Source organism: Equus caballus, chromosome 15 (genome assembly GCF_041296265.1).
Source record: "Equus caballus isolate H_3958 breed thoroughbred chromosome 15, TB-T2T, whole genome shotgun sequence".
Lineage (NCBI taxonomy): Eukaryota > Metazoa > Chordata > Mammalia > Perissodactyla > Equidae > Equus > Equus caballus.
The window spans coordinates 82,094,372-82,104,467 of NC_091698.1; positions in this window are offsets into that span (position 1 = coordinate 82,094,372).

Consider the following 10,096-nt stretch of genomic DNA (forward strand, 5'->3'; position numbering starts at 1 on the left):
AGACAAAAGAAAGATGTTGGGGGTGGAGGCCAGTTATGGGAGGTTATCAGGAAAAACATAGTAAACAAGGGTATGGTCTGTTATGCAGATTTACGTCTGTGCCTCCTCCATTGATAACTGTTTCTGGCAATTTAGAGGCATCCTTCTCTTCTTGGTACAGAGAAGGAGAGGCCTCTATGAATGGAGACTTCCTTTATAAATGTCCGTTACAAAAGGGTAACTTCTACTCTGTTTCAGAGCTTCTCCTGTATCTGATGTTTCTTAAAATAATCAGCTCAAAGTAATTCTTATCCCAAAAGGCGTATTTTGGAGTGGCATATTCTGCTACCCTTCATTATATACTGAATAATTCCATTATATGATATTCTCGAAAAGGCAAAACTATAGGGACAGAGAATAGATCAGAGGTTGCCAGGCGTTTGGGGTGAAGGGAGGGTCTGAATGCACAGCGGGTAGCATGAGGGAATTCTTTGTGGTGTTGGAATTGTTCTTTACCTTGTCAGTGGTGATGGTTACAAGAATCTGTGCACCTGTTAAAACTCAGAGAACTATACACCGGAAAGAGTGACTTCTATTGTATGTAAATTAAAAACACAAAACGCAAAAGTAACAAAGCATTTTTGTGTCATTAACCCATCTGAATCTGTTGACAACCTGGTAGTGGATCCACTGAGCACTTTTGAAGAAGGAACAGATTACTTATTTAAGAAATATTTATCGATCCTTGCTACGGGCACTGTTCTAGGTACAGGCACCAGGCAAAGTCTTGACCTCAGAGAGCTCCCATTCCAGTAGGCAATTCTTCTGAAGACTGGGTTGCTCCTGCCTATGAGCCCGTAACTTTCCATCTCAACCCTCTACGTCCTGGGGAAAAGCCACTTCCCAGTGCACCTTCCCAGTTTCTCCAGGACTGGGTGAGGGCTATGTCTCTGTGAAGTCAACCCTTGGGCCCTGAGAGGTTGTACCAGGTGGCAGAAAGCCTGAGAACAGCTGCATTTCCATGTCTCTGGTACCCAGATGGCCCAGGCCACCCACAGTAGGTACAGCATTTGGCCCAACCTTTCCAACAGAGAAAAGACCCCCTTGGCATGGCCCACATTCTCTTACCGGGATTCAGGTCATTTTTGCTGTGAGTTCCCCATTTTCTCTCAAGATTAAAATCAACCCAGATGTGGATAGGGGTGGGTTGAGAAGGGATAACATAAGAGCAGGAGGGAGTAGGCCAATGGGCAAGAGAGGAGGTTGGGTAAGTAACAATAACTTATGCCACGTGCCGTCCTCTATTCATAGGTAACTGTTTGAGTCCCCAAAAATCTTATAAAGTGGTATTTCTCCCCGATATACAGGTGACATAATTGAGTCCTAGGGAGGGTAAGTGACTTGCCTGAGTCCCACAGATAGGAAAGGACTGAACCAGGCTTCTGGTTCTTTGGGGTTCTATGGCCTGTGTCCTTCCCCACCCTGCTCTGCCTCCAGGCTACTGGAGCCATGGGGCAAGATTTCATGGGCAGGCCCAATGCTCCCCTACAGCAGCGCCCTGGCCTCCCCTTGGAGCTGCAGCAAGGCTGAGCGGAGATGGGCTGTCCAGAGGAGCAAGGCCCTACCCAGGGTCTAGGTTCCAACTGACATGGCATTCGGCAAAGAGCTCATTCCTTCTCTGCCTAGGTGACTAGGGTCATAAAAGGGGGAATTTAAGAGCATCTCTCTCCTGTCCTTCTATAGTGTGGAAAGAAATGATCCAAATATCTGCTAAAAGCTGAAAGATGAGTCTGATAAATCTCATTCTGAGGTGGCCCTCAGGCCCTCGGACAGAGTTCCTCAGCACACCTTTTGGAGGTCCTAACCTCCCTGCATGCAGACCTAACCTTGACTCTGGGTCCACGGAGAACATGTAAGTGATCAGGTCAGGGCGTCCTCCAAGGGAGCTGCTCTTGGGAAGTCCCACTGGGAGTGAGGACCAAGGCTCGGGGAATGTGGGCAGAAGGGAAGGGCTTAGGTATAAAACTTCTCCAGGCCCTGCAGGGGGTGGGGGGAGGGGGTGGGGGCCCACAGAGGCAGGGAGAGGTGCTCCTGTCCACATCCCAGTGTATGAAGCCTCTGTTTGGGCTTATGGGAGAGCAGCACGCTCTTGGGCAGAAGTCTCCTTTCTAGAAGGAAGAGAGAGGTTTGGGATAAAGATGGTCTCAGGGGCAGGGTCTCAAGCACTCTGCTCAGTGAGACAGAGAATAGGTGAGAGTCAATGATGGGGGGTAGAGAAGGTGGCAATAATTGTTGACCACGAAGAACAAAGGAGCCTGGTGACCAGAAGCCTGAGACTGGCAGGGGAAGTGAGATCTGGAAGGGGAAGTGGGGACTCTGCTGGGGGCTGGGGCTCAAGCGCAGCTCTCCACATCCCAGGGGGATTGACCCCTAAAAGGCAATCTCAAGGTGCTAAGGGGCTGGAGAACTCACCAGTTGGTCCAAACGAAGGGGAAATCAGATGGGGTCCCTGTATCAGGTGAGAGGTAGGGGCTTGGTCTTGGGAGCCCCGGACATCTCTGTTGCTTGCCCTGAAGCAGAAAGTCACAGAACACTTCCAATAAAGCTGGTTTGGGGGCCTGTGCATTGGAGACTAGAGCCAGGACTGGCCCTATAGTCTGGATTGGTGGTGCTGGGCCTGCAAGTCAGGGCCCAGAGGCCCTGCTGGGTAAGTGGAGTAAGGGAGAGGGGCAAGGAGCTGGGGGTGACATGACAAGCCAGCTGTGAGGAACGCAATGGGAGCAGTGAGGAGTGTGACTTTGGAGTTGGGCATTACTAGCAGTGTGGACTGGGCAAGGGACCATGCTGCCCTCCCCTGATCTGGGTTTCCTCTCCTGTAGAGCGGGGATGGGAAGACCAGACTTGAAGTTTCTTGTGACCCTTAAATGACAAAAACACACAAAGCGCCTAATACATAGTGGGCAAAGGGAGGAGGAGGGGTCTAATTTGTTCAGATGTTGTCTACGAAGGAGGTAGAATGAACAGTGGAGACCAGTGGTTCTCAAACTTGACTGAGCTTCAGATCACCTGGGGGGCTTGTCAAACCAGTTTGCTGCTTCACACCCCTGGAATTTGTGAGTCTGTAGCTCTTGGGTGGGTTCCGAGAATTTGCATTTCTAACAAGTTCCCAGATGCTGCTGCTGCTGCTGACGCTGTTGGCCTGGAGACCACACTTTGAGGATCATTGATATAAACACTACCACGTGGTGTCTTGAGCCACACACTTTGAGTGGTGGAAAATTCTAGGTCCACCATTTTCTAGCTCTGGGACCTTGAACAATTTACTTAACTTCATTGTATCTCAGTTTCTTCACCTATAAAATCAGGATAATTGTACCTTAGGATTGCTGTAGGGTGTCGTAAAGATTAAATGAGTAAATGTGTAAAGTACTTAGAAGAGGGTCTGATAAACTGTAGACACTCAAAAATGTCAGCTCTCGGTATATGTTAGACTCTTTTAAAAGACATCATCACATTTCGTTGTCAAGACCATTAGAGGTTAATAGCATCATTTCCACCATTTCCATTTTACAGATGGGGAAACACATGCAACTCATAAGAACCTGAGCTAGCATCTGGACCCAGGTCTTCTAGCTCCATAGTTAGGGCTCCTTACGAATCAGGTCTCACTGCTTCTTGGTCCCTGGTCTCCTTTCTTGAAATTCCAAGCTCTGGGAGTGGATGACTGAGCCCTTAACCCTGGGTGCAGCCTTAGCTGAGAGTGGGCGGGGCTGAGTGTAGAGAAAGGAAGAGGGAAGGAGGCGGCTCTGGGAGGATGTTAGTCTGGGAACTTGGCGCAGAATTACTCAGGATGCACAGAGTGGGCATTTTTGTATCTTCAGAGGACAGATAGATGGGGTGACTCAGTGTCTTGCCCACACATTCCCTCTTTTCTTTTGGCTGCCATAGCTGATTGAAGTCATAAGTGAATGATATGGCAGGTGCAAACAGATCACCCACTGATGGTTTACACAGCTTTGGAGGACACCCCTATTCTCTGCCTAATATGGACAGAAAATCCAGCTACTGGACCACAGCATCACAAACAACACAACCCTTCACAGGATGAATCAGAGCATCCCATCCACCCACACGGACCACAGTGTTCCACGAGAAGTAAGGATCAACAGCAGCAAGCCCTTCTGTGGTGGGCGAGGGGTCTTTGTACACCCCAGTCCTAATCGCAGTCAGTTGCCCTGCATTCAATGCTTATGAACAACAGGTGAGGCAGGGTGCAGAGTCAGCCCAACTCTTCACAGCTGCCAAAGAGAAAACTCTGACCCATGCCTGGCACTCGATGGGTTTATAGATGGAAGATTCCCATCACCTATTTGCAGCCTGACTGCTCCCCTCAATTCCAGACTCTTCTGTCCCCTGGCCTAGAAGATATGTCTTCCTGAGAATCCCTTAAACTCCCTGGATTCACATGTCCAAATCTCTTCTCAATATCTTCTTCCCTCAAAATTTGTTCTTTCTCCTGTCCCAACTGTCTCAGTCGATGATAGCATCCACTAAGCACACAAGCCAGAGGCTCAGGGAGGACTCAAGGTGCACATTCTAATGCGAAGTTCACTCCTAAAGCAGATAGTGGCCCTGAAGTAGGGTACCCTGCCATCCTTGCCCCAGGAATCTCCACTCACCCATGTTGGTCCCAGTTGGCCTTGGCCCTGACCTGCCTCGTGAGGGGGGCTGCCTGTGAGTTGTAGATTAACCCTTATCTTAAATGTCAAGCTAGGAATTACCTCACCCGAGCTTTGGGATGATTTGATTATCGTTGATGTAGAATAGATACATTAGATAAACTAGAAGTCCTTCTTCTTAACTACGATAGATACTCGAAATTCATTCTCGTTTTGTCTTTATCAATTTCTTCTACTCATTGACTTAATTTCTAAGTAGGGTCTCCATCACCAGCTTTGGATTCAGGGAGGGAACAAAAAGTGGGGAGGCAGAAGGAACTGAGGACAGCTGGAATCCTAAAAAAAAAAGCCTTCTGTCTGATATCCATTCGATCATGTTGACCTCCCTTGCTAGTTTGCGAAAGGTAAGGAGTGCTTCCTTTTCACTCCCGTCTCCCACGTCCCCTCTGGCTGTAAAGACCCCAGTGCTGTTTCTACCGTGGGATGGGATAGAGTGAGAGATGGGGTGGGAGTGGAAAGAGAAAGCACATGAGAAACCAAGGAATTAAATCACAGTCCTGTTCTTCACATTCTCACAACTGAAGGCTTGTGTTGGTCTTTCAACTCAGACTCTGAAACAGTTAACTTTCAAAGAAACACTGGAATGATTTGGAATGCCTCCACTTGTTACAGGGAAAAGGAATGCATTGTTCAAATTTCTTAGCCTTGTTTTTTTAAAGAGATGTGGGCTATTAAAATGTTTCCTCCAAAGAAAGCCTTTTGAAAATTCTATGGAGATAGCCACATTTCAATTATGTTTGTTATAACTAGATTTAGATGTGTGTTTTGTGTACTGATGGGTATAATGTAGAGCAAGGATTACCTGTGTGATGACCATTCTAGACCCATCCCCAGAAAAAGTCACTCTGATTATGTATGTAAACTTTGTATACATGGGGTGGTGTCCTTGGATCCTGTGCAGCCACCTAGTCATGGCCATTAGGCTCATGAACTTTAAGAACCAAGCTCATAGCCACGAAGCAGCTGAATGACCTTGAGCAAATCCCAACCTAGGGTCTCAGTCTTCTCATCTCTAAAATGCGGAGTTTAGACTAAAAGATCAAGGAGGTTTCTTCTAGCTTTCATATTCTGATTCCACAAAAGTGCTAGGGTGTGTGAAGACAGAACTTAATAAATAATAAAATTACTGGTTGTGTCTATTGTTTTCTGACTCAACTCTTGTCTAAGAAGTCCCCAAAAGTGCCCCTTCCCTGCCTCTTTATGGGTTTAACACCCCATGGCATCATCCTTTCTGGGAAGGGGTGCCACCCCGCCCCGCCCCCCGCACACACAAAGAACTCAATTTCCCCTTAATAAACTTTTATCAATATTGTAGAAACAATTTTTTTGTTTCAGTGGGAAACTGTTCATTGTCTATAGCACACCCTTCCATGTTATCAGATTCTACTGTTCATTGTCTTTGAGCTATTTTGTTGTGCTCTGTAAATTGGAAGTAACTGATAGATTTATAAATTCTGTCCTGTCTGATAGAGATTTAATTGACTTCCTAAAACCAGTGTTACCTCCGTTTATCTCCAATTCATCTCAACATTCCTTTACTCAATATAAATGTGTGTATTTTTGACTTTTCCTTTGAACATCTGCCTAGTTCCCTCATATTAAGAGGAAAACAAATTCCTGAACATGTACATTTTTATATATGCATGCAAGTCATGATTTTACCTTTTGCTGAAAATTATCTGTTGGTAACATATTGTCTCTTCCTAACCTTTTAGGAGACTGTTTCTATCTTTAGCCCATCATTTGAATTTTGTTCTACTTCAGTGCTCTCCCATCGTCACCAATTACCCCTTTTACTCCCTCCCTCCCCCACCCCTTTTATTGCTTCTTCTAGATTCTTCTGTTCTTTTACTCTAGACTTGTGCAGAATCAGGCTTGAACATATCCAGGCACTTGCTTGAAACCAAATGTTTTGGAGTTTGTTATTTTGGAAATTTCAGCTTCAGTGCTTAAGAAATACAGCCTGGGCATGTTTTGGTATTTGGGATCACTTAAGGGTTGTCTTAAAAAAAAAAAAAGAGCTGCCTATTTGGTGCCAGGAGACAGAGACCATAGCTAGCATTTTCCTAGCTTTGGAAGGAAGGGTTAGGGCCTGCACCTTTCCAGATAATTTGTATGACATAATTTGTGCAAATAATTTAACCCTTCATTTCAGATTTTTTCACTTTATGATAGAGGGAGTGTTTAATATTGAGATGGATCTCTGCCACCTTCAGTCAATGTTTTTGTTTTTGTTTTTTAATGGCTTTTATTAAGAACAACAACAAACTCTGAATGTGACTTTGCCAATATATTTAGCTGGCTTATTTGGGTGTGCACATATGTGTGAAACACACGCAGAAGGCAGAGGAAATGAGAGAATGCCCCAACAGTTTGCAAAGTGTATGAACTCTGATACTTACACTTATAATTTCCGTTTTCTTCATCTGTCGGCTTTGAGCCTCAAACATTTATCTTCCTGGGGGAAACAAGAGCCCTTGAGGCAGCCCACATTCATGGCTTTCCTGGGTGGGCGCCTGGCAGGGTGGGAGGTACTTTGTTATTTGGACAAGCTAATTAGAGACATTTAGTTTACTCTTGGTCAAATTCATAGCCAGGGGAGGTAAGAGAAGAGAGGAAGTGAATGAGTCTCACTTGCTCACCATTTTGGTTTTTTTTAATTTAACTCTTTCTTTACCCTGGTGCAGACAAAGTACGCTTTAATCCCAAAAGTCATGGTTCCAACAGTAAACTTGATTGATGTTCTCAGATTTCCTGCCAGAAAACATGTTGCTGCATCAAAGAAAGGAGAAAATTATACATGTGGTATGTAGCTTATGGAGGAACATTTTCTTCTGAAAATAGGGATAGAGGATGGGTCACAGATTGGGACTAAACATAAGACTCTGTGGACCTCGAGGAAATTTCTCTGGATAGTTCAATGAGAAGCAGGGGGCCCATTTCAACATTTTATGAATGAAATTCCTCATTAACATTTTTTCATTAGAGACAGACTTAATCCTAGACTAATATAATTGCAGCACCAGAGATATTAATGTAATTTTGAGGCATCATGTTACATTATAAAAACATAGTGTTACAAAAGACTCTAATTGGCCAAGCTCTACTAGGCATCAGATGGTACACTTATCCAGAGAAATCTTTTCCTTAAACAGGAGAAAGCATGTGATGTCACAAGCAGGAGAAGTCATGGATGCTCAGGATCTTGATTTGGAAACTGCCATTCTTTTGAGCCCGCAGAGGAAAACCCCAGCAGATACCCAGAGGGGAAATGCTAGGTTGTATGGGTCCTGGCTCTGCCTCCTTCCTGGGATTGTCCCTCTGGTTCTGACATAGAGACTCAAAGAAGGGGTGATTGGGAACTCTCCACTAATAGTTTCCCACAGAGCTCATTTCCTCTGAATCCACCAGAAGCCCAATGGGAAATCTTGGATCATTTCAGACCCACCCTTCTCCCTCTTACTCTGCCCACACGAAGCACCATTGATTCTCATCTTGATATTTCCAAGACCTGCCTTGGCTGCTGCCTGAGCTCCAATCTTTTTCATTCCCTTGTTTGAATAAGTGGTGGGCTCTGCCTTGGGTCTCTCTCTGCCTTCCCCAACCTTTCCTTTCTATCTTCTTCATGCTGCCAGAGTGGTATCCTTAAATGCAAATCCTAACATATCCCTCTCTTGTTTACAAATCACTGGAGGCACCTCACTGCCTGCCCCAGTAAACAGAAAAAGTGGCCTTAGACTAAAGGTTGTTTTGAGTCCCACCAAAAAAGTCTGAAAGCAAATCTCAAAAGATCAATCTGCTTCCAGGCAATTTAATTGAGTCTCAGAATAAAGCTCAAAAATATTTAAAGAAAAAAAAATCCAGCATTCAGCAACATAAAATTCACATTATCTGTCATCCAACAAAAAATTATCAGGCATCAAAGAACTAGGAAAATAAAATTCATAATGAGAAAAATCAATCAATAGATAATAGAAATGACACAGATGATAGAAACAATAGACAAGAAGGTTTTTTAAAAAGTCATTATAAATGTACTCCATATGTTCAAGAAGATAGAGGAAAGCATGAGCATGTTAGGAGAAATATGAAAGATAGTTTTTAAAAAAGAACTTCTAGAGATAAAAACTATAATGTTTTTCTAAGACGGAAAATATACTGGATGGGAATAACAATAGATTAAGCACTGTGACTGAAGAGTGAAAACAGAGCATCAGTGAGCTGTAGGACAACTTCAGGCAGCCTAAGATAGGAATATTTGCAGCCTCAAAAGGAGAGTAGAGAGACAGAGGGAAGAAATAGCCAAAAATTTTTCCTAATTTGATAAAAGGATCCAGGAAGCTTAGTGGGTCCCAAGTACAAGAAACATGAAGAAAACAACACTAATGCACATGATCAAATTGCTTAAAAATAATGATAAAGAGAAAAATCTTAAAAGCAGCCAGAGAATAGCCATGAAGAACAAAGAAAAGAATAACGACAGACTTATCACTGAGGACAATGCAATCCAGAGGAGAGTTGAGCAACTTCTTGAAAGAACAGAAAGAAAGCACTGTGAACTTAGAAGTCTATATGTAGCAAAAATATCTTGCAAAACTGAAGTGAAATAAAGATTTTTTTCAGGCATACAAAAGCTAAAAGAATTGATCACCAATCCTACAAGGAAGTTAAGGGAAGACCTTTGCACAGAAGGAAAGTGAAGTCAAATAGAAATCTGGTTCCATACAAAGGAATGAAAAGATGGTAAGTAGTAAAAAATACGGGTATTTAAAAGCTTTTAAATTTAATTTTTTTTTTTTAAAGATTGGCACCTGAGCTAATAACTGTTGCGACTCTTTTTTTTTTCTGCTTTATCTCCCCAAATCCCCCAAGTACGTAGTTGTATATCTTAGTCGCAGGTCCTTCTAGTCGTGGCATGTGGGACACCGCCTCAATGTGGCCTGACGAGCGGTGCCACGTCCACGCCAGGATCCGTGAAACCCTGGGCCACCGCAGCAGAGCGTGGGGACTTAACCACTCAGCCATGGGGCAAGCCACCCTAAATTTAATTTTTAAATCTTTAAAAGATACTTGATTGTTTAAAGCAAAAATAATAACGTATCACAGATTTTATATTTTATGCGTGAGTAAAATGTTTGACAAGAGAAGCACAAAAGTTTGGGGGTGGAAATGGAAGTGTACTGTAAGGTTCTCATGTTATATGCAAATTGCCATAATATTACTTGAAAGCAGACTGTGATAAATGAAAGATGTATATTATAAACCCTAAAGAAATTATCAAAAACAAGACAAAAAGAGATCAGTAATAAGCCGATATAAGAAATAAGATAGAATTATAAAAAATAATATAACCTAAAAGAGGATGAAAATGGAGAACA